This window comes from Schistocerca serialis, unplaced genomic scaffold, assembly GCF_023864345.2.
Source record: "Schistocerca serialis cubense isolate TAMUIC-IGC-003099 unplaced genomic scaffold, iqSchSeri2.2 HiC_scaffold_1177, whole genome shotgun sequence".
In the NCBI taxonomy this organism is placed as follows: Eukaryota; Metazoa; Arthropoda; class Insecta; order Orthoptera; family Acrididae; genus Schistocerca; species Schistocerca serialis.
In genome coordinates, this window is record NW_026047378.1 from 85,001 (window position 1) to 90,000 (window position 5,000).

The window sequence follows — 5,000 nt, forward strand, 5'->3', positions numbered from 1 at the left end:
CTTAATCTTTGAGACAAGCATATGACTACTGGCAGGATCAACCAGGGAGCTGCGTCAACTAGAGCTGAGCAGCCGGCCGCCCGGGAGTGTGTCCCGGGGGCCCGCGCGAACACGCAAGCGTCCGCTCAATTATTCTGCAAACAGGAGGAGGCTGAGCTCCCCTGCACAACACACCTCGAAACCCTCTCAGGTCCCGGCGGCGCGCAGCGCCGTCCTAAGTACTTGGTCGGGTTCGAGAGAGGCGCAATCGCCCGGAGTTAGGCGAGTAGACGCTTTAGGTGCGACCACCCGTGCTCCCAACTGAGCTTGCCGCTGCCGACAGAGGCCCGGGAGCGTGCTGTCGTGGCATTGCCGGCGGGAGACAACACGCGCCACCTACGGTGACCGGCAGCTCCAACGCCAGCGCCACAGAAGGACAAAAGCCCCACTTGGGTGCCGAAGCGAACTCTCCCAGCACAGCGCACGCGCCAACACGTCCGCACAGCTGCGATACAAACCACCTGCGAGAACCGCTGGGGCGACCGAGCAGCAGACGGCGTCGCGGCGCCGAGCGCCGGGCGGCGGCGCATCCTCAGCGCACACAGTCCTCAATCGGACCAGCACACTGCAGATGGCCACCGCGCTTCGCACCGGGCCCGCGAGGACCTACTTTGGCCGCAAGGCGCCGCGAGCAGGGGGCCCCGGCGCGCAGCTGCGCCGCCTGCCGCGTCCGTCGGCCGGCGCGCCTGCCACTGGCCGCCCCCACCAGCCGGCTGTAGCGCGTGCGCCCACGCACCGCGCTGCCAGCACGCCGGGCGGCCCCCCCTCACCGGCCGGGGACAGTCTCACCCAGCCACCGCCGCGTATCGCCTCACACCCAGATCCCCCTTTCACGTTCGTGGGCATGGTGGGTATCCCTGAAACAACCAGTTAATAGCTCGACCGATCGTCGCCAACACTGATTCACCTCTAGCGAGAACAACCGCACCACAACGGGTTACCTGTTGTTCATTTGCGTAACGTCACCAGCAAACGTAGACGTCCATCGCCATTTGCAACGAGTATTGCATGCCTGTGTCAGGTGTCACAACACACTACGTCTGCCCACATAGACGCAACAACATGTGCACGCCTCGAGAACACGTGGAAGGTAGCCCCCGTACGTATGCGGTGTCCATTGCGCGAACGACTGTCAGCCGGCCTCTGCAGGATGTCGCAGATGTGGAACGCGGTGCAACATGCTATCACGGTGTGTGAGAAGAGACGACTACGTCCGAATACACGCTCCACTACATCAACAGACTGCTCATGCTGATCGCCATCGAGGGCGTCCGTTCCTCCCACACGTCTGAATGGCGTACCACACTGCAATCCAGCTCTTATAGGGAGACGACACGTAGCTGCGTGCACAATATTTGGACTGTATGGTCTGCCGTTGCTAGGCGCAGTCGTCGTACGGTCACACATGTGCCACGATGTATCATTCAGTACATACGGACCAATGTGCAGTACAGTTTGTGGGTTTTGCGTACATCGGCGGACAGGTGACAGGCCGTACCACAACGTAGGCTGAGTACGTCGGCATGCGAAGGGCATTGAACATGCAAACTTCTCAACGACCAGCTTGCGAAGGCAGGGGGGAAGGGGGGGGGGGGGCATGTACGTCCTGCTGCTATCCACATTACAGTGTATAGCAGGAGCATGTGGAAAGTCAGCAACACCTGCAAGGTGTTTAACATGACGCGATACACAGGGGACCGGGCAGTGCGAATAGCGAACTATATTGCGAGGGTTGCGGTTAGGCAACACTACACTAATTTAACGAGTTGCATAACAATTACAGAGCAGGTTAAGGCGCAATATAGGTTAGGTTAAGGCACAACATGGGTTACGTTAAAGCACAACATGGGTTACGTTAAAGCACAACATGGGTTACGTTAAAGCACAACATGGGTTACGTTAAAGCACAATTTAGGTTACGTTAAAGCACAATTTAGGTTACGTTGAAGCACAATTTAGGTTACGTTGAAGCACAATTTAGGTTACGTTGAAGCACAATTTAGGTTACGTTGAAGCACAATTTAGGTTACGTTGAAGCACAATTTAGGTTACGTTGAAGCACAAATTAGGTTACGTTGAGGCACAAATTAGGTTACGTTGAGGCACAAATTAGGTTACGTTGAGGCACAAATTAGGTTACGTTGAGGCACAAATTAGGTTACGTTGAGGCACAATATGGGTTAGGTTGAGGCACAATATGGGTTAGGTTGAGGCACAATATGGGTTAGGTTGAGGCACAATATGGGTTAGGTTGAGGCACAATATGGGTTAGGTTGAGGCACAAATTGGGTTAGGTTGAGGCACAATATGGGTTAGGTTAAGGCACAATATGGGTTAGGTTAAGGCACAATATGGGTTAGGTTAAGGTACAATATGGGTTAGGTTAAGGTACAATATGGGTTAGGTTAAGGTACAATATGGGTTAGGTTAAGGTACAATATGGGTTAGGTTAAGGCACAATATGGGTTAGGTTAAGGCACAACATGGGTTAGGTTAAGGCACAACATGGGTTAGGTTAAGGCACAACATGGGTTAGGTTAAGGCACAACATGGGTTAGGTTAAGGCACAACATGGGTTAGGTTAAGGCACAATATGGGTTAGGTTAAGGCACAATATGGGTTAGGTTAAGGCACAACATGGGTTAGGTTAAGGCACAATATGGGTTAGGTTAAGGCACAACATGGGTTAGGTTAAGGCACAACATGGGTTAGGTTAAGGTACAATATGGGTTAGGTTAAGGTACAATATGGGTTAGGTTAAGGTACAATATGGGTTAGGTTAAGGTACAATATGGGTTAGGTTAAGGTACAATATGGGTTAGGTTAAGGTACAATATGGGTTAGGTTAAGGTACAATATGGGTTAGGTTAAGGTACAATATGGGTTAGGTTAAGGTACAATATGGGTTAGGTTAAGGTACAATATGGGTTAGGTTAAGGCACAACATGGGTTAGGTTAAGGCACAACATGGGTTAGGTTAAGGCACAACATGGGTTAGGTTAAGGCACAACATGGGTTAGGTTAAGGCACAACATGGGTTAGGTTAAGGCACAACATGGGTTAGGTTAAGGCACAACATGGGTTAGGTTAAGGCACAACATGGGTTAGGTTAAGGCACAACATGGGTTAGGTTAAGGCACAACATGGGTTAGGTTAAGGCACAACATGGGTTAGGTTAAGGTACAATATGGGTTAGGTTAAGGCACAACATGGGTTAGGTTAAGGCACAACATGGGTTAGGTTAAGGCACAACATGGGTTAGGTTAAGGCACAACATGGGTTAGGTTAAGGCACAACATGGGTTAGGTTAAGGCACAACATGGGTTAGGTTAAGGCACAACATAGGTTAGGTTAAGGCACAACATAGGTTAGGTTAAGGCACAACATAGGTTAGGTTAAGGCACAACATACGTTAGGTTATGGCACAACGTAGGTTAGGTTAAGGCACAACGTAGGTTAGGTTAAGGCGCAATGTAGGTTAGGTTAAGGTACGATATAGCTGAGGTTAAGGTACAATATCGCTTAGGTTAAGGTACACATTGTTGTAGGGAAAGGTGTATTGGGGGGGGGGGGGGCGGCAGGTTCGTTGATAGTGATTATCGTAAGTGCATGCCTGCGGGATCATCCGATTTGTCACGTCAGGATGCACTTGTGGCTCATGACAGGCGGCGCTCCGATTCCAAGGTTATGGCAGATGTGTGTCTTTCATTCCTGCCATTGTTTGTGTACTGTGACAGGAGGCAGTATTGTGATGTTGGGTGCACCCCTGTGTAGGACATGTGTGGGTGTTCGTGGCTTAACTGAGCAATGGCGGATGTCGGAAGGGTGGGATATTCTGTTTTCTGGGTGGACCTCCCGGTCTGGTTATGATAGTGTGGATTGTGTAATGTGGCGGAGAGGATGCACCGGATGTTCTTCCATGCTGGTGGTTAGATATTGTGTGTGTGCCTGTTAGAGGCAGAGAGTAGTGTGTGATAGTGTCTGGCTGACGTGTGGTTCTCATTGTGTGCAGAGTCTTTCAGCATGTATAGGGACGGTTGTATATATTATCTGTATTCTGATGGCTCTGCATTTATTACTAATCAGTGCCGTGTATACGGTTACTCTGGTTCCAGTCGAAACTGTTCTATCTCTGTACATTAGTGACACTGCGGCTCCACTATGTTGCTGCCCCTGTCGGCCGTTTCCCCCAGTGTATGGCTAGTGATTATCAGCAATCAGTCTATTAGTCAATACCGGTAGTGTGACGACTTCAAATGTCCGGGATGGGGGAAGCTAAACCCTTCCCGTGGGTCAGGGCCTAGAAAGACTCTTCCCACGCAGGAGGCTCGGACTGTCGTTACTCTTCCGAGAAATATATTTGCCCAGCGTTTTTTGCGACTGCGAGTGCAACGCCAGGAGGCTCCGACTGTCGTTACTGTTCCGAGATATATATTTGCCCAACGTTTTTTGCGACTGCGAGTGCAACGCCCACGGGTACCGACATGGATGGGGCGCTTCCTAGCTGATCGCTCGGCATGGGAATCAGTACAGTGAGCAATGCGATCGCGTCTGTAGCTTGTACGTGGTACAGCTCGCAGCTCATGTATAGGGACAGCGGGAATGTCGCATATTGGACATAACTCTTCATGAAACGCAAGTTATAGGTGTGGATTGCACATTACGAGTGCGGGAAACTTCCGCCGTTCATCCGCTGGCGTTGCGAGTTTGGCCGTTGGGGTGGGGCACGAGCGGGTGCGGGTGGTGTGATTGCCGGTCCACGACGTCGTGCGGCAGAGGCACTGGCGTTTGGGTGCTGTGGTCGACAGAGGCTGCATGCTTTGTGGGTGGCGTCGAAAGATGGGCACTGTGGGCCCATCGATGTCTTAGTCGGCTTGGCGTCCCATAGATGGCGGTATCGTCGTTGCAGGAGCTCATGCTGAGGGAGACCTACAGATGGCGGTATGTTATGTGGTGCGCTC

General features: G+C 51.8%; 1 non-coding gene across 1 annotated transcript in view; it reads right to left on the reverse strand.

The window, feature by feature from the left end:
* Nucleotides 1-48, reverse strand: part of LOC126433924 (small subunit ribosomal RNA) — a 1,909-nt gene extending 1,861 nt beyond the window's left edge. Inside the window, exon 1 of the ribosomal RNA XR_007578852.1 lies at nt 1-48. This exon is cut by the window's left edge and continues 1,861 nt beyond it. This is a non-coding gene — a ribosomal RNA (small subunit ribosomal RNA).
* Between the last annotated feature and the right edge of the window lie 4,952 nt (nt 49-5,000).